The sequence below is a fragment of the Haliotis cracherodii genome, unplaced genomic scaffold, assembly GCF_022045235.1.
Source record: "Haliotis cracherodii isolate W230 unplaced genomic scaffold, xgHalCrac1.p SCAF_3, whole genome shotgun sequence".
In the NCBI taxonomy this organism is placed as follows: domain Eukaryota; kingdom Metazoa; phylum Mollusca; class Gastropoda; order Lepetellida; family Haliotidae; genus Haliotis; species Haliotis cracherodii.
Genome location: NW_027266286.1, coordinates 19,383,991 through 19,410,605, shown reverse-complemented (window position 1 = coordinate 19,410,605; position 26,615 = coordinate 19,383,991). Strand labels below are relative to the sequence as shown.

Genomic DNA, 26,615 nt, shown 5'->3' with positions numbered 1-26,615 from the left:
AATTTCATTAAAATATACAGCAAATATTTTAGATGAATCTTTGACAAAACAAAATTCCAAACAAACCAATTGCCATATATACTAGTTTTGAATCTAAATTCAGGTGTTTTTTTATAATCGTTGTATGCATGTAGATGTCGGTCAATGGGTGCAGGGGTTTAGCAAGGTCTCACTTTGTGAAGATTTGTTGAAACAAATTCCGAAGGAAAAAGTGACACCTAACCTCACCCCTTCCCTATTTAGACACTGGTACTACGTTTCCGGTTGCTAACAGCTTACTCGTTTTTATTGCAATTAATACTAAGTTTTATTGATATTAAACCAACAGTTTGCAGGTTTCACAATGAAAACAGCATGTACTGATGTTACTACACCTTTCATAGCGGAGCTGGACAAGACAGAGCTGCAGGGAATGGTTAAAACGGTCATTTATGTCTTTACACCTCTGTCGTTGGTGTTTTCTCAATACAACACCAGTGTTGTAAACAAGAGAAAGCAGTTTCGTTGCCGTCATAACGGCTTCCTCAACACAATAAGGCTGTGTTAATATACCATTTCTCCACCCGTACGAACAAGTGGTATATCATTTATCTATTTTTATTAGATAATGAATGAATGAATGAGTGTGGTTTTTACGCCGCTTTTAGCAATATTCCAGCAATATCACGGCGGGGGACACCAGAAATAGGCTTCAAACGTTGTACCCATGTCGGGATTCGAACCCGCGCGTGCACACTAAACACACACCGAATTATCTTTTTCAATAACTTTTCTCAAGGAGAATTTTGGCCAACGCCTCCACACAATTGCCATATGCATCCATACAGGGTATTTGCTGCGAAACAGACTTTAGAATCACTATGTTCCATGTACAAGCTGTATTCTTCTCATTTAATAATATGCTTCAGTCATTGACGACAAGGGACAATCTCTCCTAACCCATCCCCTCCACACACGCACACACACACACACACACACACACACACGCGCTCTTATCGGCCTGGTGCCCTGGTGCTGTTTTGTATCGAATATAACATCACATCATCTGCGAATCGTTACAGCCACAGCGATTATTCGTTTACATAATTACATGTCCACTAGCAGATTGTTTAATTACATATTGCTGCACTTACCATGTCGTTTTGTTCAACGTCCTCTCCAGAGTGAAAACATACGGCAGGGCAGGAAATCACACTGAAAAGTTTTAAACGCAGCGTTCAAAGTAGCGCGTGATTAATATAAACATGAGAAATAGGGGTCTAAGCCCATTGTAATCTCGATTTTAAATGATTTCTAAACAGTTTGTTGAAATTAATTTAACATGCACCGGTGCATTTGATAAAGTAAGCGTCGTCAGCTTCGATCCGAAGTCTGGATTACACGCAGGAAAAACTCGTGCAACGGAAGTGTTTCCCAATTGGCTAAACTCGTAACCATGACATCACGTGACTATTCTGGTGAACTGCTGCGTGAAATAAACAACACTTCTGACCTGATTTTTGACATTTGTTTATATAAATAATCTTAACCGACAAAGCCATTGATGGCGGGGTTTGTCCAGCGAGGTAAAAGCGTCAACTCCGTCACATCAATTCACTACATGGGTACACCACGTAGAGCCGATTTTGACGCCCCTCTCCGTAATATGGCTTGGATTTTGTTCCAAATTTTGCAGCGGTATTACTGGAGATGGCGTAAAAGGCGACTATGCTTGTCATAAGAAGCGACTAACGGGATCGGGTGGTCAGGCTCGCTGACTTGGTTGATGCATGTCATCGATCCCCATTGCGTGAATCGATGTTCATGATGTCAATCACTTGATGGTCTGGTCCAGACTCGATTATTTACAGATCGCCTTCATATAGCTGGAATAATGCTGAGTGTGGCGTTAAACAACAAACCAAACCAAACCAAAATGGCACCTGTTACAGCAAGCATGGGTTGCTGAAGACCCAGTCTACCCCGGATCTTCACGGGTCGACACATCGAATGAAGATCGAGCTGCGGTTGCTTTGTAAAATGTGTATTAAGAAAGGTGGACCTAGTCATCTGTACTAATGGGTGATAATAAATCAACAACATTATTAAACGAGTACGAACTAACGTCAATAACATTACTAAACGAGTACGCACTAACGCCAAAGACATTATAAAAGGGGTACGCTCTGACATCAATAACATTATTTAAGGAGAAGTTTAATTTACAGTGTCAAGTGGTGTGGATAGTATCAACGTCGCGGATGGGCAAAAAAATATGTTAATAAACACCAAGATTGTTTTTTACTAATTGTGCAAATTATTTTATGTCTTTTAAAGTTTAAAACACATGGGACCAGTCTTTAAATTTATGACGTAGATCGAAGCCTTTGCTTGAAACCTAGACATTCATAGCTGAAGAAAGATTTTTTTGCAATGGTAGTAGTAATAATTGTTTTTATCACATTGGGGAATAGTTTTCCACAGCGGTGGGGAAATTTGAGATACGAAAACATTTGATTATTTCACGTCCGAATGAAAATTCAGGGCGGATGGGAGATGGGAAACACAGGAACAAATATGGACAACCTTACAAGTCGCAAGTACTTTTGAAAGAGGACAAATTGACCACTGACCTAACGATACCCGGTGAACACCGAATTATTGCTTTATCGTCAGTTGTGGATGAACAGAGGTATGAAGAGTTATCTCCCTTTGATCACATGAGGTACGACATATTATATACATGCTCTTTCTGATACTTACTTTCAAAAGGCTTGAGACATTCTTCGCGAAAGGCCCGCTACACATTTAGGTCGTTTTTCATTTTAACTGTCAAGTTCTGCAGCATGGCACCTTTCTCAGACCACAGGAGTCCGTATCTAAAAATAGACGCCCTCATGCATATTCATGACCATCTCCACGGGGCGTCTAATTTTAGATACGGACTCCCGTGCTCAGGCGGATGTAGCACTGTTTCCTGGTCAGTTCTATTCTAAGCAATTGTATTTTATAAATGAATAATCCCGTTTCAAATCTAAATGTTTCGACTGTATTGTGCTATCAAGTTATTGATTATAACAGGCTGAATGATCTGCCTGACGACTGACGCAATGGAGGAGTAATTGCTACTTATAGAATCGTTCAAAACCACAGGCCAATCCAGTTCATTGCACAACCCCACGTCAATCATTCAACGAGTTGGGTTGAACCGGAAGAATTCCTTCCATGTTACTCAGAATTACCTTACATTTATAGAACACACATATACATACGAACTACATTAACTTGTTGTCTTCTGACATCTATCGACACAGTGGAGATTTATGTTTTGAGTCAACTGTTCAACTTCGAGAGTTCATGGTGATCAGTAAGTACAGTACGTACCAGTTATCCATACCTTATTTGGAAGTCAGGTCTGCCAGCAATTTATCAATTTATTCTATTCATTTATTGTTCATGATTTATAGACCACACTTTCTAAACACAATACACTTAGTTTTATTTATACTTTCATACCAGTATGTTTACAACAACAAAAAACAAACTTTTCTAGTTCAGTTATCCTTCTTCTCAGATGTGACCACGTGTCAGACATTGCTGAGACATTATCAGCAAACATGAGAGAGGACAAGTCATAAATACATGATGTAACAGAAATACCTTCATCACCCTGTCTTTCTATAACGTGTTTAACCGAGACAGTATTTCTTAATAATTTTGAAAAGAGATATTATATATTATAGTATTTTCATAAACTTTCAGTTTTCTAAGTATGTAAAGTGGCAGATCCAAAAGCGGTGTGTGTGTGTTGGTTTGTTTGTGTTGGTTTGTTTGTGTGTGTGTGTTTGTGGGGGGGGTGGGGGGGGGGGGGGGGGGCGTTAGTGTAGCCACCCTACCTTTTTCAGAATATATATAAAGATAACGACCACACTCCCCCACTCCTCAGGGCCTAGATTTTCGAAACGATCTTAGCTAAGATAAATCTTAACAACTTACGTTCAAAGATAAGATATCTTAAGGTTAAGATAAGATAGATTTTCGAAACTTTCGTAAACCTGTCGCAGATCGTTCAGAGTTACGATACCTGTCGTAACTCTGACAGAGAACTCATTTGTGTTAGAGATTGAAAAAGCGGGGTGTTTCCCAGTGACGTCACGGGGATTTCCCAGCTGCATATGCGTTCAGCATTTAACATGCGTGTTCAAGTCTGATGTTAAGTGATGTATACTGTTTATTTTTATGTTTATGTCAAAAGTCAAGTTGTAAACACCAACATTAAACGTGGACACACTCAAAACAAAAATTGTTCAGGAAGCAGCTCACCCACAAGCAAGTTTATATGACAATCTAAGCTTGTTAAGTTTGTTTTGTTACTTATGTATCCAATATATTTCATGAATAAAGCAAGGACTTAAATACAATATCAAGCTATTAGTATTTAGATGATGAAATTATTTGTTTATCTATCTAGATCCATAATTATTTTCAAAATTTAAAAGTGACACTAATTTTCGTTCGCAAAGAGAGATAATTTAGGAATTGTCAAGTTATGTTGTCTCATGGAACACGCCACAAGTTAACGTGAACATACATATAATGTAGTCATTTTCTATCCTTTTAAATTAAGTAGAGCTAATAAACTGATTTGTCTGATTTCATTTAACTTGAAATCCTTGATGCGTTCTCCGTGTTTTCGAAGTGTCAATTTGAATCACTCAGTTTTACAACATGAAATGTCAATGTTTGAACGTAAGCGGACTACCCAGCTAACAATTTCACGTTGTGACAACGTCGTGACAACGTTGTGTTTACGTTGTGTTTACGTTGTGGATGTAACGTCCATATAACGTTATTCTGTGGACTCCCATTTATGTTGTCACAACGTCATGGCCTAACGTTGTGTTACGTCATATTCACGTCGTCACAACGTTGTGATGACGTTGTATTTTACGTTGTGGGAACGTTGTGATAACGTTGTGTTTACGTTGTGGTAACGTTGCGGATGTTACGTCCATATAACGTTATTCTGTGGACTCCCATTTATGTTGTCACAACGTCATGGCCTAACGTTGTGTTACGTCATATTCACGTCGTCACAACGTTGTGATGACGTTGTATTTTACGTTGTGGGAACGTTGTATTTTTACGTTGAGGGAACGTTGTATTTGACGTTGTGGTTATGTTGTAATTTACGTTGTGGCAATGTTATAATAATGCGTCCCTACAACGTTATTCTGTGTACTACCACGGACGTTGTCACGACGTGAAATAACTTTGTTACAAGGATGAAATACGGTTGTGACCATTCCACACTAAAATGTTGTAAAAACAACCCCCAAAAATGTTTTAGAATATGCTTTAGTCACGTGAATGTGTATGATTCGAGATACCTTTTACCAATATTTGAAAACCAGGGCGTCGAATAGCCCGGTTAACAGTGAGTTAGATCGTGTTTTGCTAACAATGTTCAAAATGTAAAAACACCACTGAGCTGTTAACTAGATACATGATTTGACTATTAGAAAGTTAGACACCATTACCCTTTAGGCTTGTACTGAAAGAAACAAAAAAAAGAATGGCAGACAATGTAAGGGGTTGACCATGTGATATTTTCTGGGGAGGGTCGGGTCCTGGAATATTATCGAAAAAATATATTGTCACCGAAAATTCTTGACAAAAATAATAACGGTTCAGACTGGTGAAAAAAATGCCTGCCACAAAAAAAATGACATAGATCTAGATGCAAGGTGCTTATCTTCAGGCTCATAGAGTTAAAGAAAATCATATATCTGCTTTTGTAGCTGTGACCGAAAACATATGTAATCTCCATAGAAAGGTTCCAGGTCCCCACCTCCTTGAATATTAAATGGTCGGACTCTAATCAAGTCCATATTGTATACTTCAACTTTCAGTCATGCGAAGTCACCATTCAACAAAGAACTCCAAGACATATTTGCGTTGACATTTTATTATTTTTAGATTATAGAAAATTTATACACTTTTCTAAATTATTGAATGCCAGAATCTTCTTTCTTTGGTGTTCACTTCCACTTCCCTGAAATACAAACAGCTTAATAAATCTCAAGCAGGTATATGAAAGATTTCATATGACGAGAAACATTCATTTGGAGATAAGGTTTTATCAATATTCAAACAATAATGTATAATTCAAGTGACTGATGGAAACAAATTTTAACATTCATTCAGAGACATCAAGAATCAGGTTGAATACAAAACGTGGTACGAGCATAGATTTATATAAATAGATCTACATTCTTAGCATTCATTTCAAGCAACAAAAAAACACACCAATTAACATGGATATAGACAATGGAATGTAACTGTAAACAATTGTACTTACGTTAACATAATTCACAGCCCAGGGTTTATTTGGTGTGTTCCTCAATGATTCAACATTCTTGATTTTATCTCCTCGAATGGTCGTGTAACATTTTCCCCCTTGCTGCAAAGAAAACATATTAAAAAGGTCAAAACTAAAACTATATTCAATAAGCATACATTTAGATCTGTAGTCTAAACAAAAAGATAACATACATTGTATAATTGCCTAAAATTTAGGAAAACTGTAAATCTAAAGTCTTCATGTGTAAGGTCCGATCGGAAATAAACTCAGGCTACAGATATAAGTAACAAAATTATGAGTATATAAGTAACACAATTATGAGTACCATCATAAAAAAAACAACACCTCGTCTCACAACCTCTGTCAGAGTACAATGACACACAATCATGTTAGTACAAATATGGTTTGTTGGGGACCTTTTCTAAACCGGAATCCAAACGGGAACATATATATTAGACAGGCATTGTAGCTAATAACGACTCACACTCACATCTTCATCGCAGCGTTGTTTATATAGATCTAGCTACAGTACGATTTCGTAGCGAGCACTGGAACTTACGCGTTCAGTTTTCGATCACCATTTTATTCTCTCTCATTGCCAAAATGTTTCAGAGAACCAAGTATCATATACTTACTACGTTTATTAACATAATACAGTTCAATATCGTTAAATATAATTCTGTAGTATGGTAGCCTTCCTGGCAACATACGGAGAACGAATATGGTTGCTATCAATTCCATTGTATTTTTTATTGGTGCACATTGACTAGATCTACACCTATCTCACCTTAATAATCAACAAACGATGACCAAATCACTGACAATGTATGGTGATATTTAACTTTTGACTATCGACTAGCTATCATCACCAGCGAGAACAATACCGCAAACACCCCGTTATAGCGCGCGACGAGACTCGTTTTACTTTTGCTCGTTTTCATTAGAAGGGAGTCGGACATAGATCTAGTTATCGGAAAATGATGAATTGATTCTTTTTTTTGGAAATATTAAAAATACATATGATAAGCGCCTTGCTCAAATAAACTTTATAGATAGCACTAACAACCATATATGATCGACATTTAGGCTACTTCAGTCAGTGCTAATTGGGCCTTTTCGGGAACAACAAGTATGTTTCTGCCTCTTCCCGAAAATACAATTGTTCATAACATCATTGAGCCCTTTAGACTAGGGCTATAACTAGGAGCCTACAGAGAGTCGATCTGAAAATACTTCCATTGTTTTGATTCCCTCTCTTCGCTGAATAAGAGAAATCTACTCAACCTTTCCCATGGCCTGAATGAGCCACATTGTTTCACAAAAATCAAAGTCAGTACATGTAAACTTTCAGATTTCAGAAATAACACTGAAGAAATGGCAATAACTGTCAGTGGTCAGTAGGCGATGCATACGTTAGGCCTATTTAGGCCTACAGACCTTATACGCTTATGATCGAAACCCGAACATAATATGACGACCACAAAATGCCGCCAGACTGAATTCTGGTCAAACATATACCACTTGCCCTTGGTAATTTCATTTGGTATCCATAAAATAATAATATGGTAAAAAGTCATGGGCTTCCTTCACCTCTATATACATCACGTTTTGTGTATCAAATATTACTATCAACACTGACGCTCAGCTCAGTGAAAGTGATCGGCAAACTGCATTCTAAACCCCGCCACTTCTGAATAATACGATACATTTAAATCATTTGACTATCTGCATGTACAGAAATATATCAACAAGCGGAGACTGCTTTTGAAAAATAACTTACCTTATCCGAATTCACAGATCATCTGTCCAGTTCCCGTTGCTGCACAATCACTTGGTTGTAATATATCCAGAGTGAGCTTGAACTAAGATGGCTGGTGACAACAAATCTTCCGCGACAATGTGACGTCATTTTGACGTCACTACACGAGGCAACAGGCTAAACTTTTCAGCAGTCACTCTCACGCCGCAAAAAATGCGCGCCAATGTGTTTTTAACTGTAATTTTGCTTGTGACAACATTTAGTAGACAGATAACTTCCTTCATAGATATATATGTTTAAAAAAAATAAAACTACGAGATGATAGATCTACAAGTGGTTTCCTAAACATCATCTACAAAAAGTGTTGTAATGTCCAAAGCATAACGTTATCACAACGTTAATTTGCAACGTTGTTGTTACGTTGTGGAATAACGTTACAATGTAACGTAATACTAACGTTGTAATAGAGATACGCAATTACGTTCTGGAAATTTTAGAATTAAGAGATGAAAATTCAAATGCCGAATATACAGAAAGGTAAAGCATTACTGCCTTGGTATTCTGACAAATCCATGTTGATTTTGATAAAGCAGTTCTATTCCTTTATGACTATCAAGAAGCAAACGTTATAACGTTTCACCGACGTTTCAGAAACGTAGTTACAAAACGTTGTGCTATGTCCGATGTACAACGTTTTCAGAACGTGAATGTGCAACGTTGTTGTAACGTTGTGAAATAACGTTGTACGTTGACGTTATAATAACGTTGTGACAACGTTATTTCACGACGTTACCTATCCACAACCTTTCCACAACGTTGTGACAACGTCGTGTGTTAGCTGGGTAGTTGTTTGGCACAATATCTATGGAAAAGTATGCCGCCATCTTGGATGAAGATAAAATAAACTTACGACAGGTATAGGGCTATCTTAGATTTACGACAAACTTAAGATATCTTAGGGCTACGATAGTTTCGAAAATAGGCTACGATAGCCTACGATTTCCTTACGATAACTTTACGATAATCTTAGGGCTAAGATCGTTTCGAAAATCTAGGCCCTGGGTCCGTCAAAGCTGCCCACTATAATAGGTGGCCAGCATGCTTCTAGTTCTTACAACCGAATGACTATATATGTTTACAAACAAGAGTCATCAGAAGATGACAATCCCCCCGGCCCCCCATATTCGAAAGCACAAATCATCTGACTGTCACATTAAGTCCGTCTTGATGAGAGTGTTACTCACTAATCTGTCTGTCCGTACACAAGAGTAGTTATTGAGCTATCAAAACAATACCATGGAACTGGGATTCGGAACTTTGTATTTCTATGTCAGGTACACACCAATATAAACAGTATAAAATCAAAGTTGTTGCCATGGAAACCGATGGTGTGGAAGGGGGGGGGGGGGGGGGGGGGTGGAAGTTCGGGGACAAATTTCCGTTAGTCTGCAATCTCGAAACAAAACGGCAAATTCATCTGGGAAATATGGTCACCCCACAGGAACTCGTTATTGGTCAGTAAATAAAAATATATACCCCCTATATGTAAGTAGAGATGTGCGGGAGCCGACGTTACCGAGAGTGAAACGAAGGTGTCACACTCTGGGAAGGCCCTTGTCACCATTTGAACTGCGTGCACCGGAAGTAAACAAAACACCACGTTGGTTTGTTGTCAGTGCATACCTGTCATGGCTGTGGCCGGTGGGAGATCCTGTTTCGGGTCGGGGAGGATCAGATCGTCGTCCCCGACACACATTCAGTATCATAAACACAGGTTTCGTCGTCTATAACCTTTTGTTAGTATTTTATATGACCTATACTTGTAATGATTGTTGGTTGGTTGGCTTGTTGTTTAACGCCGCACTCAGCAATATTCAACCTAAATGGCGGCAGTCTGTAAATAATCGAGTCTGGACCAGACAGTCCAGTGATTAATATCATTGAAATACATCAACCAAGTCAGCGAGCCTGACCACCCGATGCCGTTAGTCGCCTCTTCCGACAAGCATAGTCGCCTTTTTCCAGATGCATGGGTTGCTGAAGACCTATTCTACCCCGGATCTGCACGGGTCGAGAGCTATTTGTAGTCAGTCAAGGTACATGATAGTTGAAATGAAATAGAACAATCAAAGTGACAAAGAAAAATAATAATTCAGCTTGGGAAAGAGTAGTCGACGTAACGACAGTCATCCCTTGTTAAAAATATAACGGTCAGTCGGTCGCGAGTTCAGCTCCATGCAGGGTTGTGGCCGCCTAGCAACAGTGACTAGTGGCATCGAAGTGCACTTTGCAAGAAATATCCATTTTGCTTGTGATAAACGCGATCACTGAGCTTTGATCACGTTGTTATAATCCAGGTACGGGTCGACAGATATATAACTGCCACAAAAGACTATATTGTTGCAATATTCAGGCTTATAATTAAATTAATTTTTATTAATAATTACGTCATCGATACCTTCAAAATATCATTACATGGAGGGCGATCCATACCGAGATGCTCCAGGAATATTTTGGCAACGATTATCTTTGGCTGAACGGAATGGATGTAGATGGCTGGTGACAGCAGTTCTGAGTCCAAACAGCCATATGTTGTGCAAATCAGTGGCTTTTCTTCAAATGAGAAACTCTTGGCAACATTGGCTATATGGTAGAATTTCCGGGAAGAATTATGGCTAGGCGGGATTCTAGTCCATGACATCGGCGCGCATGTACAGATCGATATGGCTGAACAGCAATCTAGTATAGGTAAATTGGAATTAGAAATATGTCGTCCTCTTGTCAGCTAGTGCAATGCCGTGTGGTGAATATTTGCAGTACCGTTATTGGTATTACTTGACGGTAAGTACACGCATTTTCATAACATACAAACTACCCGCTGACTCGTATGAAAACGCACAGGGAAAGTGACATTGACTGACTCGATCAGTCATTATCTGTGTGGCTACCCTCGCCCAGGAAGAATCGAGTTGGATTATTAGATTCTATATGAACGTAGATTATTATGCAGATGTTTCTAAATAGGTGATGTGTGTTTTTATGCTGTTATTAACGTGTTTAGAATCTGCATCTTATCTTTTTTGCAATGGCTCTCGGAAATGTCGGAGATAGCTTCACACTTTATTGCGAGGTTGCATCATTCGAGAACATTCCATGATCGAATCATATAAGTGTTGTATTCATACACCACCAGGGATAATTCTAGGGTGAGACCTTGTGCTTTTAGCCCCTAAATTTGAAAAAAAGGCCCACATTATTAAATACAATGAGGCATTTTAGTATTGTGCTGTGTGGGCGTACCTCTGGAATATTTGAAATTTTCACATAAAGGGCCAATGTCAGAAAATTCCTTGAGTAAATCCCTGCATCAGCCATACCAACGTCGTCATTTTTTCAGCGAAAAAAAGTTGAGATGAATGTGCAAAGCTTATATAAATGAGTAATAAATATATTACTACATTCATCACCGTTTGACACGTTTTCAAATAAAATGGTATCTAACAGGGACTCGTTAAATTAAGTATGAGAGACAGAGAGAATGAATAATGTTTACTATAGTGTCACATGTTATAAACACTTCATACTAAAACGCGCACACAAGCAATAAAATATAACATCCGACAGGTGTGGCCTACGAGACACTAGATAGAAAATCATATGTATAACGTCATAATCATGAAAATCGTTGAACGCACATACACACATGCATATGCAGACGCACACGCACGCACACACACACTCCAAATTACTTATACAGTTATGCACGCACGCAGTCATACACAAACACGTAGACACATACACAGGTACACTTACGAACATGCATACTGTCACTATGCACATGTGTATCCTTCCACCACACACACACACGCGCGCGCGCGCGAGCGCCCCACACACAGAAGTGCATTAACCTCACCGACACTCAACATAACGTAATATTGACCACAAGGGGAATAGTCCAGCAGATATGTGAACAATATCAAAGGATTGTGCATTTTGTCATAAAAGCATGAAATTTGGTATAGTCATAGACCATGCCCTCAAGAACAATTCCAGATTTGGCGCCACCAGAAAAAGTGGCTATGTCAGCATTGGCAGCCATTTTAAAAATGGCGACTCAAAATCACTCGCGATGTTGAAATGTTTGTATTTATTTATCACTGATGACTCTTTGCAGGTCCCAAATAATTGGAATATTGCCCCCAATATTAGTAATATTAAGCTATGTTTGAATGATGCAGAACGTGGTCTTTTGCAGCTCCAATGTGTGCAGAGAATTAATGCTGAGTTAGCAGAAAGTGTCATTTCGAGGTGGTAGTGGTAACAGTGACAATGTCTCAAGCTTATCAGCTTTATAGTCCAGAGCAGCCTGATCCATACAAAAAGACACCCATAACTGACTGGACTAAGTGTGTTCTTTGCCAAACAGTCACAAGTGAAGCTTTGCAATGCCCAGTAGAATCAAAGCGTCATGATGTTGGTGCTGGCCATGGTTACTCAACCTTTTTAGAGAACAGTGTGCTTTTCCAAGTGCTGCATGAATTACCCCTGCCCATAGATGTGAGACGCCTGGATGAAGGAGGTGGCATAGCCAAAACTCTGCAGGTGGCACAAATACTGTGTCAAAGTTTAGTGCTGCAAGGCTACAAAGGGCAGAAAAGAAGAAGTCAACAGCAAAATATGATGACCCTGATTCAGCAAGCACTAGAAAGTATACCCGTCAAAGTCATCAACAGGATGCCACATCAGAAAATACCTGCTTCGTCTGTGAGAAGGCATCTATTAAAGAGCAACTCCACGAAGTGTCCACTTTCCGCCTAGACAGTCGTGTTAGACAATGTGCATTAGACCTGCAAGACCAAGGACTCCTTGCCAAACTGAGTGCTGGGGACAAGTTCTGGCACATTCGAGATATGGCTATTCTGAAGAAAGCTCACCCACAAATCGAAGCAAAGTTCAACAATGGAAACTTCACTGTTCACAAGTCAAAACGGGTCTCCTCATCAATGGCTATGGACCAGGCCCATGAACAAAATAAAGCTGCTGTGAAGAGTGATGGTGGGGCTGTTGGGCTTACCCAAACTCCTGCGGCACTCAGACGTTGGATGCTTACTGGACCAGAAGTGATACGAATGACTGATGAATTTTAAGCATCCTTGGAGACAGAACTCGAAGGACAAGAGACACACCACCATGAGCAGAAAAATAGCTCCCAAGTGATCTTTGCCCAACATGTGCAAAGTCTTGTTGAAGTATTGGTGGAAATGGGCAACCCATTCATTGAAGAAAAGAGGGACCTTCTGAGACTGAACACAAGAAACATCGTTGATCCTGCTGTGGCATCTTCAGTTGGCAAGGCTGTGGAGATAGGTCAGCAACAGTATCAGACCTATGTAGATGACCGATTGCTGCAACGATCAGTATGTATTATGGAGCCAATCAAGAAGAACAAGCTGGCTCTATTCAGTCGACCCCCTACAAGGAAGATATCCAAGAGCCTTTTGCAAGTCGCTTCCTTAAAGAGTGACTGCTCTCTGTTCTCACGACTCTACATTGCCTGCCAGTCCCAAGATGGCAACCTGGAGGACTTCTCTGTCATGCGAATCAAGTATGCCCCCCATCATTATCTCAGGATGGCAAGCTCAGGTCTGGTACAAAGTCTGCTCTGCTTGTGTGCCTGGAACTTTGCTGGGCACAACCCAAACCCGATGTGCCAGAAACCAATGTCACTATCCTTGATGGAGCTGTGCTGGTGCACACTCTCAAACCACTGGCTGTCAAAACATTCAGAGATTACGCTCTGAATGTAGTCTGTACATACATTCAGAGCCAACTGAAACAAGCTGATCGGGTTGATGTAGTTTGGGATGAGTATCAGGAGAACAGTCTCAAGGCTCAGACTAGAAGTAAGCGAGGGAAAGGCATCAGAAGGATCCACCAGTCTCCCCGGAAACTGGCAGCAGTTTCTACGTGTTGATGCAAACAAAGAAGAGCTGTTTGCATTCTTGACAGGGAACATTTCACAACTGGAAACTGACAAGCAGGTTGTTACCACATACGGCTCACAGGTTCTGTGACATCCTTCACAAGACACCAGCCTACTGGCCCTTTGCAGTCACGAGGAGGTGGATACACGGATGTTCCACGATGCACCATGGCTACCAAAAGATCCTCCTCAGGACAGTCGATACAGACATTGTTGTCTTAGCAGTGGCAGCAGTAGTCAGGGTAGTCCAGGGGGTATGGGTTGCCTTTGGAACTGGTCAGCACTTTCACTATATACCTGAACACGAGATCTCTGCTTCGATTGGACCTGAGAAATCCAAGGCTCTCCCTCACTTTCACGCCTACACTGGCTGTGATACTGTTTCATCTTTCAGCAGAAGGGAAGGAAGACTGGGTGGGATACATGGCAGGCTTTTGAGGAGGTGACCCCAACATTCCTAGCTTTGTCAGAAGGACCAGATGATGTATCTGAAGCTCAAGTGTCTGTGCTGGAACGGTTCGTTATCCTGCTCCATGAACGCACGAGCAGTAGGGAGAACATCAATGATGCTCGACAAGAGCTATTTGCTAAGAGTGGACGTGCTATGGATGCCATCCCGTCCACTCAGGCAGCACTTGCAGCATATCAAGAGGGTTGTGTACCAGGGTGGACATTGCTGGGGAAAAGCTCTTGAAGTGGCCCAAGAATTGCCATCTCCAAGCGACTGGGGATGGGTCGACCCCACTGACTGGAAGCCATTCTGGACAATCCTGCCTGAGGCCAGCTCAGCATCAAGAGAGCTTGTGCGCGGTGGGTGCAAGAAGGGATATAAAGGACGCTGCAAGCAAGCAGGACTGAAATGCACTGCCTTGTGTGACTAAGGTGGCAAGGACTGCAATGTGTAGACCGGAAATCAGACCTGTATGTAATGGTCAAGCATATACATAAACTGATAAAATATATAGTAACCATATTAACAGTCAGTGATGTGTTCTCAAAGGTCTCTAGTGTAGAGCATAAACATGGATTGACTTTTTTCTGAATCAGTTCGGAGCATTGGTGAAGTTTGTAGCTGAGAACGAATTATTTTGACATTTTGCTGACTCAGCAATAGTTCTGACCCCCTTACATCTCCAGTTTTCAATGTTACCATCCTCTGACATCCTGGGTATCATATTCTGTTAAATTGGCCCTGGAAATATATCTTTCTTACAAGTAAAACCATAATATCTTCTTGTGATAATATTTTCCGGGCGGCCATTTTAAAATGGCTGCCATGGCTGTCACAGACATTATTTTGGATGGCGCCAATTCTAGAATTATTTGTTGGACCATGATCCATAACTCTGCCAAGTTTCATGCTTTTATGATGAAATGCACAATTGTTTCACACATCTGCTGGACTAGAACTATTATAACATACATGAAGAAAGGCGCACACAGAATTAAATGAGTGTCAAGCGCCTTTGAAACATTTGATCAAATAATTTACAAGGAGTATGACCCGTGTTCACATCTGCATAATGTAATAAATTGCTCGGTTGAAGATAAATTAAAGAAATCTGGCATACATTCACACACAGCGTTCATTACTGTACATCATAACGTAAATCCTCATATATGTGAGAATCAATTAAAAAATGGACCTCAGTCCCACTGAGTTAAAACAAAAAGGGCAAGTTCTAGCCTGTATACATGTATATTCAATGCGATTGCGATGTCCCGTAGTAGGCGGGGCACTTTAATTGTGGTTTGGGTAGCGGGTGCGAGGGGGGTACGCGTATGTTCCGGAGGGCTGAGCTCAATGTGTCGAATTCTTGTCAGTTGACCTGTCTGTAAACAGAAGTGGACTATATATAACTCTTGTTAACCTTTGATAATTTCTTCACTTGGAACTTAGATTTAAAATAAACGAGCACTGTAGAGTCAATATATTTTGCTGTCAGAGATCCTTCATTATTACATATCCTCAAATCGTCCATCTATTCAACCTTAAAACACACGTGCATGGATATTCACGGGATAGATGGATTCCCTTTGTTCGGACATGTTTTGCCAGCTGGTCAGACTACAGGCAATATTATGGGAAAATGTTTGCACATGATACATCTTTCTATACTTAGATAATTAAATTTCATATGAGACTTATTTGTAATTTAAGATTCCTTTACGTACCTATATGCAAATGCATTATGAACACCTTTTTGTGTCTGTGAATATAACATACATCATAACGTATCCATTATTCCTTGTTTTTGTTATGGAATGACTGAATTCTCCTTCATTTGGACAAATACTGGACAGACAGAGTAAGTCTTAAAGATTTTACAAATAGTTAAATACTCTACATCAATGCTTCAAATATGATGTTTTATGGCGAATTTGGGAGAGAACCTTTATTATAAAAGAATTTATAAAAGAGTTATCCCATTTGGTGTATAAAATTGCACTAAATAATGAAACCCTGAACTTATCAAACGTACTGTACACATATAATACTTCAAATGGATCAAATTTCAATAATTTCAATAATTTGCATTGATGTATTACTCTATTTCTGGCTGCAATGGTAGAAAACATACCAAGAGGTCAAATCTGCAAACATGGCGTAGTTCCCAAGGTCATTACCACCAATACTATACTCACAGGCAAAAGTTATCGTGACGTGGATTTTTATATGAAGTTTTGGAATTGAACCAGGAAATATGTTTGAAAAAGTTCGAAAAACGTAACCAACAACCACGAGAGAGACCGGCCCCTATAGTGGCCGCCGAGCAGAACATCTGGATTCGAACCACGCAACCCCGACACAAGTTCCAGACAGCAACCTTTATAGCCCGCACTTTACTTGGAAACAGAGGCGTGTCTGCAAAGATGGTCCTATGACATGTATGGCATACGAGTGTGGCGCCAATGTTTAAGCAGGACGGCCAATCCTGACGGCAGAACACAACGTCAAGTCTCCAGTGGCGTAGACAACTCTTGCGGCGGGCAACAGGTCGGTGGAGAAGGACAATCTTCACAAAGGAGTTACGGTTCCTTCTGAATATCCAGGTGTCAACCTGACCTGCAAGAATTAGCTAGATAGGGTAAATCGGGTACCCGTGTCGAGTGAGCACTGAGTAGGTACCCGCAGGACTACCCGGACCCGTGGTTAGTCACGTGATATATTGTTTAATGACAGAAATTATCTAGAACTCTATGGTTACACTACAATTAAGTCACTAATGTTCGCATTTCTCTCTGTAAATAATGGAGCCTGGACCAGACAATCCAGTGATTGACATCATGAGCATCAGTCACGATATCGGGATACGATGACATGCATCAACCAAGTAAGTAAGCCTGCATGCCACCCGATCCCGTTAGTCGCCTCTTACAACAAGCATGTAGTCGCCTTTTACGGCAAGCATGGGTTGACGAAGACCTATTCTACCCCGGATCTTCACGGGTCTGACTCATTTGCATATGGTAGGAGCTAGCGCTCCTTATATGGATTGTTGTTCGTTACCACACCCTCAGAAATTGCTCTTTCTGTTATATTATCCCTCACAAAGTAGTACAATTGTTTGACCGATGCTGTTTGTGTTTTGTATGTCTCAATATCTTTTGCCTTTGAGTATACAAGCAAAATATGTTTTGAAAATATCATTTTTATGCCCGAATCGATTTATTACCATATTTTAAAATTCAGATCTGGTAACCATAACTACCGATTGAAACCGGTCGTTAGAGTAAATACCCCACGCAACGAACGTATCTAACGCACCTATAGCTGTTGTTGGGGACGAGTTTCACTATATTTTTTTACATGTTAATATAAGCTGTTGACCAACATCAGATATTGTATTTTCCAGAATTAGTGTCACATGGGCCTAATCTGTATCCATTAAAAGTATTATTCTCTGCTCGGAAAGAAAAACATGTAACAAAATGTCAAAATACATTAGACACATACATGTATAAATAAACCTGTGGTTTGTTTAGATTTAATTATGTCATAAATTCTGCAAAAGGGGCTTGGGATATAGATCTAGCCACCTTAGTGACAAACTCTTGTTTTGTATTGAATTCATCTACCACCGCATCTTCCCGAGGCAAGTGAGTTAACTGACTATAACCACGGACCTATAGGGGGTGTAAGTAGGTCACGGGACTACGCGAGACATAACGTTATGTAGTACTTCCGGTGACAAACAACGTCTCGCGGCAATGGCGACAGCAGTGTTACGTCGGACAGGGCCCGGCGAATCATATTTGGAACACGCAGGTGTAACTTACAAAAACATGACATTGTCACAGGCATTAAAACACTCGAGATGGGGAACATGAATAGCAAGTGTTGGCTTGTCAAAGCAGTTGCAGTGTTGTCAAGACGTCCTATGGTCGATGTGAAACTGGCCGCTACCCATTCATAAATATTGAGGTAAGTTTTTTGCACACTTCTGATAAGTTGGTATAATTGTCAGTGTTGATAAGGCAATACTGGTCGGTTCATGGTTCATCATCACACGTACAATGGTGTTGGCGTTGTAAAATGAGCATAAACATTCGTTCTGAAGGTATTTCAATATGCTCTCGGTTTATGCACCATACAATGTTATGGCAAATTTTCATTACATCTATCCTTAACCTTTTCCAATAATAAATGTTCAGCTCTGATAAGGAACGTCACAAAATTATATTTGTAGGTCCAGGGGAGATGACACAAACTATAGTCATATTTAAAGAAGGCCTATCATGTGCATGTTGGCAATGCAAATTTTGTCAATACTTAATGTTGTGCAAGGAGACTTATGGGGGTGCCTGTGTAAATAAATAAGGATATGTGCCAATATCACGATGATAATGTTATGTGCACTAAAAAATCAGGTTTTATTCACACAAAAAAAAATATTAATCTAATTTGTAAATAATGATGATTAAATCCTTGCAGTGTTTGTTTTTAAGATCTCTGAAAAGTGACCTCACTTAAATGTATTCTGTATGATGTGAATAGACTTGATCATTACAACCCCATTTAGCATTTGTTTATCATATTCAGTTGAAGGTACAATGTACATGCTTAATTTATTAAGTATATCTTGATGTGGGCATTGTAAGAAATGACTGGTATTTTAGAAGTATATATTATATGATCTCATTAGTGTTATTTATCTTTTGCAGTTGGGCCATATTTCCATGTTTGAGGGGAGAAAGATTTCCTCATCTGACCCACGAGTAGATGCATATGGATCACCAGAATTACCTTGATGCCAAACATAACTGCACCTCAAGAGCATCTCGGACAATAACATATTTTTGGGAATATTTTGTGGTTAAGCATTGCATTGCCTATGAAAGAACAACTCTTGTTGTGTATACAGATGTAAACATATTAAAGTTCTATCTGAAGTACTGGTTCTGTAAATGATGTCTGTGAACATCAGAATACACCATATACACTGGACACTTGCTGGAACAGGACCTACTTGTCATCAACATGGTGTTGCAGAACATCTTGGGACTCTCCAGTCCAGTGTGAATCTAGATACTGACACCAGTAACAGTGCATGCTGGCACATTTATTTGTTCAGGTTTGGCATTTGGGAATATTTGCCATGAATGTTTAATACTTGTGACCTTGGAATAAAATTACTGAATAGATCTGAAGCTTATTTATTGTTTTTTGTCTGGGATAATGCCATACAAAAAAAGTCTTTTTAATATTTCTGGTATCAGCCATGATACTGAATTGATATTGAATATAATATCATAACAATGCACATGGAATGTTTATGGGTCAAGAGTTTCCAAAAAAATACAACAGATGCTTACCAATGAAAATTTAACTTAACCAATGGCATGGCAGTTGTTGCTTTGTGAAATGAATTCTTTGTTGAAATATCAACATGTCTTGTTTTTGCATCGCTGTTTTAGGGTCCAGCATGCAAATTACACTGATTCATAGAACAATAGCCAATAAACATTGACATTTCTTGACCAGATCTTAAAACAGATTGGTCCAAATGGATAGCGAAAAATGTGAAATGTCAGTTACCTCATTTGTTTGACTTGGATTTTGACCAGAATATTTGAAATACACAAATATATGAAAAATAGGTGCAATTGTTTCTATCTCTGCATCAAGTCAATATGGTTGCACTAAATTTGTGTTCATCAGTGTTGATTGAGTGATAAGGTAAATGTATTAATGTTTTGGACTTGTGGCAATTTTCTTTACTTGGTTCAATTGAGCCTCACAACCAGAAATATTAATTTAAAAAACCCTACCGTTCATCACAATTAATCCTGCTATCAATCACAGTCTGCAGTGTCATAACAATTATATTGCTGACAAGGTGTAACACTTTTATTTCTTCCCTCAGAATAACATTACACTTCATATAATAGTAAGAATCTTTCTTAATGTAGGACATGTCATTGGTGATCGCCTACACAATTCAGTGTATTTGTCTTGCATTTTGGCCACTTCTGACTTGAAGTTGCTGTGTGCTGGATGCTGCTTCGACTTTTGGTTGCTGTACAGCAGAAATTCACTCCTGCATAACCAAGAAAAAAAACATTCATGTTCTGCAACAACATAGAGCTAGACATCAAGTACATACACAGTGTAAAATTACCATTGTCTAACACCAGTTCTATTCATCACCGGACTAACAAATAATGTTTACACAATTTGAAAAATAGGTATATCACTGTGAATATTCATATGGAATACTAACAGCAGTTACTTGTTGCACAAACCTGAAACCACCTAAGACTAAGAGGTCTTCAACTGAATTTCGCAAGTAAAATAAAAAAAAAAATTTTGACTGACACAATTTCATTATGCCCATAATATTGTATATTCGAATGGAATTCGAAATCAAGGGATATGTGTGTTTTACAGGTTAGGGTTTGATATATTTATTTCAAATACTAAATTATAGTCATCGATATAATGTATTGATTTGGTTTCATGGTTATTTGATTAACTATTGAGTGATTCGTGACACTATAATTTTGTTTATGTTTATAATAGAAGTTTCACATATATTCTTTTTTGGTGCATGTTGAGAGGACATTTATTTAATTAGCGTAATTATTTTTGGGATTAATATATATATTGGCAGGGCTATGAAAATCATTCATCCAAAATAGGTTATTAAACTTTTAATTATTTCAATAAACCATTTTTGAGTGTGTGTGTGTGTGTGTGTGTGTGTGTGTGTGTGTGTGTGTCTTCCTTAATTTTTGTCATCCTTTACATTTAGATGAGAGTAAAACTTTAGTTCAAGCCTACCAAAGTGCAAATAATAATAACTCTGCATGTTATTATAACTATTCACATTAAATATACAAACTAATTTTGATAATTACACAACAATTTATGCATATGCTTTATACATTGCATAAACCTTCCTTCATAAAAAACATATTTTAAAAATAAGTTTCTCATCAAAGCTAACAAATGCCATAATGGAAAATTATTTACTTTATTAAAGGTGAGTGACAGAGCAAATATATATATATATGACCAAATATAATGCATTTTTTAAATTTAAGTTTCAAACATATGACTGGTTTATTAAATACTATAAATACTAAAAAAATAAATTAATAGAATATCCTTAAATATATTTCACGTTTAAAAATATGTTCATAGCATAAATATTCCAAATTTCATCCTCCAAATCTTGCCTAATAATTTAATGCCTATTCAAACTGTCAAAGGCACGGCTTCCTTGACACTGCTTATGCTGTCAGATACCAGAATACCATGGTAAGTTGGGTAATGTGGCCTACCTATTAGTAGTTACATCTTCATAAATAATCTAACATCAGAGAAACATGTAACACATCCTCCGTAATCATAAAACACTGTCCACTGAGACTATAAATACGCGTCTGAACGATAGTACCGCACTGGTTGTTAAAATTATTTTAAAGGTAAAGAAAAGAACACATACCTTTACGAACGGTCCTATGGTTGTCAGTTGTCAATCAGGAACCAATACACCTTGCAGGAATGACAAATAACCGATCATATTATACCGAAATAAGTAAACTTTTACGACTGTCAACAGCGGTGACAACCAAGTATGGTAGTATACTTGGTCCCGTCTACAGAGTTAGCTTTGGCGGTCGCGCATTTCGAAAGCAGAACTAGTTCATGAATATTGGCATGTCACCGGAAATGCTGGTACCGGAAGTAGCGCTTCGCGAGACTTACGGGCCCTATTGACCTTTTTCACACTTTCGCCATCTTGGTTCGAAAACGAGGCTTGGAGAGCATAGCTCCATGCAGTAGGAGTCGCATCAGCTGATAGGGAACAGACAGCATGTTGTGCATTTCACTGGTGGACATTTCAAACAAACAAAAAATGGTATCCTCTGTATCTAATACATAAGATATTTCACATTTAATCGTGAGGTCCAACTAAAATATGCCTGTAACACACTGGAATTTGCATTTTGCTGTCAGGATCCCGGAAGTGAATGGAAAAGTGCATTTCGAGATACGTATTTCAGAAATAGGTTGTTTTATCATAACCTCGTCGGCATATAGGTACAATGTGACAGTACATTCAATGACAGAAGTTGGGTATCGTAAATAAACGGCATAACATGAAACACGTCAATGTACTTTTGCAAAATTGCTCAGTCAATGCGTGGCTTGGCGAACTCTAGATCAAGATCGAGATCATGTTTATTTCACGTTTCATAGTGGTGTTTGCTGCACAACGCGCTGTCGTTTTGCCATGAGTCCAGTTGACAAAAGACACTTTTTCTGCTATGATTTTCATTTTAACATATTACAATGTTAATTATGAAAATAATTCGTGTGTCAAAAAAAATATTCAGAAGGGGCGATAAATCTATTCAGTGTGTACAATAAACAGATGATACTTTACTTGTTCTTCAAACATCACTTACTTAACTGATTACTGCCGATTGAGATTGCACTGTGCACGACAAAAGTAATAATGTGTGAACTGTTTAAAACAAGTTAAAGGAAACTAAAAATTGATAAATATAATTAAGGCATGATATTGAAGAAATATAAGAATTGATACAACTATCAACTTCTTGAACACCCTCACCTAATCCTGTATGATGATAGGTAATTGTATATCAAAAGGAAGCTACTAATACATTTATCCTGAATAGTTTGAAAATGTCTTGATCAGATATGAGTACAAATAAAATAACAAAAGATAAAAAGGAATAAACTTCAATTGGCAATCAAGCCAAGATAAAATATATGTATTGGTACAAATTATGTTGATGGAACAATCTGGATTTCTCATATTTAACAAAGAAAAACAAACTAAAATTTTCATATCTTTATTTCTCACAATATAAGTTTTCAAAACTTAACATCGACTGGGTGTCTTTGTCAGTCAAAAGCACCTAATTAAATTCCAGCAGAAAATAATTTTCTTGCTTGTAAACAAATGGTACAATGTGCTTTTTCAGTGTCCGATAAATATTGGCCATGTTGATTTGTGAGTGAATAAGGCTTTTCACTTCCTCGTCCTATTTAAGTGAAATATGACAGGAAGCACATTTGTTTATTAAATGATTATGGCTTTACACTTCCTCGTCCTTTGACAGGACGCACATTGTAACCATTGTGTTACTGTCAGAGGAAAGCTCCTCCAGACATCCGTCACCGGATACTAGTACTTCATTGTGTTGACTCGCTGGCCTGAAATGAATAATTCAATAATTCAATAATTTGTAATAATATTCCTACTTCAATAACATTTTTTATAAACAATGCATATTCAACTTCTCTCAAAATATTGCTTATTTAGAAAACAAAATTCTTCTGAAATAGAGAAGTTTAAGGAAATTTAATCACAGTGTGTAACATTATATGCTACTTAAGAACAATCTTGAAGGCATCAATTCATCTGATATGTCGAAAACTCAAACAGTATATTCTTTGTAAACAGTAAACTCAACAGATGCATCAATTTAATGACAGTGTACTAAAGCTCTTTATATCAATGTCACACAGAAATTCACTCTTGTTTTAATGAAACACGTTTTGATATTTGCATTACCAGTATGTATTTAATCATGAAATACTTTGTTTAGTCTAACCATGTTGAAAACATACTTTCGCTGGAGTGAAAATCAGGTGAAATATCACGTTTTGTCACACCTACAGTCAGTCTGCCTCATGGACACTATGGTTTTCTGAGTAAGGTCATGAAGATCACAAAGAAAATATAAGACTTGAATTTATTTTGTCAAATGCAATGTTTATCCCTTCATGTGGTTTACTAAAGTTAATATCTTGACTTGAAAATATTAACTTTTTCAGATCACAAGATGAAATATTATTAAAAATATTTTATTGTCCAAAAAGACAAAGGGCAGCACTTATATACAGTCTCCCTATATACAGTTATACATAATATTGCATAATGAAAATGAACAATTTACAGTTGAAGCTTCTCATTGTGGAAACATAGTGCGCAATATATATACAGTGCTCATATGAAGGATATGTACAATGTGCTGGAAAGTGAAGACAGTGTGTATCTCATACATATCCTAATATTATACATTTTAGTGTTCAATATAGATTTAACAATATTAATGAATAACAGTTTGGAAACAATAATATGCTAGCTACTGAATCTGTTAGTCGTTTCTATAAAATTGTGTACAGTCAAGAATATTTCTGTATTCAGGAAAACATCTAAGTTTGGATCACCAAAAAGAATACTATGTAGAGTTTTTTGTCCTCCAAGATTATCGATAGCTGTCACAGCCTGTCAGTAATGTCTCCCTAAAATCATCATATAAGGTACATTCGAAGAAGAAATGGAATTAATTTTCACAAGGAGCATGCTATACAAGGAGCATGAGATAATTTCATGCTATCATCGTTATTTGACAAGGAAAACAAATTTCTTCTATGTATTTATATTTTTTTATTTTTTGCATTTTGATTGAATTATAAAAAAATATCAAAATGATCACACCACTTGACTTGATTGAAATAAACTAAAGTTCTAAAGATTGTTAACAATAGTAAAATATTACATCATAACAATATAAATATTGCAAAATGACACAGTAAGCACAACTATATTCTTATATATAAATTGATATGATTAATAATCAATAATACATGGCAATTGCTTGCACAAAAGAAATCTTTTTGTTTTAGAAGTTTCAAAACATGTTTGTGGACATAAAACCAGATGGGTTTCACAATTAAACAAAGGGAATTAATGAGTTATGATTGCAATACGCATGGGAATTAAAAATAATTCTGTTTATAATTTAAGTTTTTAGTAATGTCAATATCAATTTATACATTTGAAATATTTGAATACAAACTGTTAAAGAGTTATCTGTTTCTGTAAATTATATAAAGATCAAATGTAGATTGAACATTTACTGGACATTAATTAGTTGGGTTTTTGTTCATTTCATGACATGATTAAATTGGTACAGTAAATTAAATAATTCAGTTTAAATATTACACCTCATGCTATCTAATCTGTCAACATTGACAATCAAAATAACAACTGTTCACAATCACAACGGCACAAGTAGATGGAGAGGTCTAATATTTTATTGGAATGCATTTGAGTCCATTACAATTTACATCAAATACGCAACTGATGCAAACTTTTGATTTGTTACGATTGTAAATTCTCAGTAGGTTACAGTTTGATACATTATATCAACATATCAATTTAGTTAGTTTCTGACATATATCTGGTCAAAAGGTCAATATTTCGACTTCAAATACAACGCGCAAAGTTATTAAACTCACAATAAATAGTTTGGCTTAAAGGTGTGTAAACAATGAATTATTCTTTACAAGATTTCAGTAGCATTTGTATTTAGTCTGTTCAGCTACTATAAACTGCACTGGGAGTTACCAGGTGGTCATGGATATTTTAAATTGAAATCACAACAGAACGGCCAGATTCAAATTTATATCGGTAAGGAGACCAGATAACAGTAGAATAGTTTGTCAATAAGAATAATGTTCAATACTTACGATAAATGTAACGGGATGGTTAAATTGTCACAGTTTGTCCCGATTGCGTGCCTTGTTGACATCTCCATGTGTTTCATGTGCTATCCAGCCTTCACCTTCTGCTCTCCAAGCCTCGCTTTCAAACCGGAAGTAGCGAAGTGTGAAAAATGTCATAGCCCAGCTGGTGGAGAAGCGAGAATATCTATAAATATTGCGCTGAGCAATTTTGCATGATTTTCGACAGATTCCTTTCTAAATTATATTTAAACAGGGTCTGTTTTTGTGAGTTTTCAATATTCATTTTCGGATTAATATTTTATCTTCTTATGAAAACGAGTAAAAACAAAACGAGATGCGATCACGTGCGCGCTCTAACGGGGGACCGACGATATGACGATAACTGGTCGTTGGCCATTCGTGTGAACCAAAATGGCCCAAGGCGATTCAAAGGTCATGATGCATGACTTGCCAGTCAGCGTACATTTGGTGCCACAGGTAAAATAACTACTGGCCATGCAAGCCAAAGTATATA

General features: G+C 37.8%; 1 protein-coding gene across 4 annotated transcripts in view; it reads left to right on the top strand.

Moving 5' to 3' along the window:
- Positions 1-3,263: 3,263 nt before the first annotated feature.
- Positions 3,264-26,615, top strand: part of LOC139473949 (E3 ubiquitin-protein ligase XIAP-like) — a 42,159-nt gene continuing 18,807 nt past the window's right edge. The window contains exon 1 of one of the 4 annotated variants that reach the window (XM_071256791.1): positions 3,264-3,346. The gene's annotated coding sequence lies outside the window, so the exon portion shown is untranslated. Of the gene's footprint in view, positions 3,356-10,889; positions 10,944-26,324; positions 26,579-26,615 lie in introns of those variants that run through there. The other 3 variants (XM_071256786.1, XM_071256790.1, XM_071256787.1) reach the window with 3 other exon arrangements.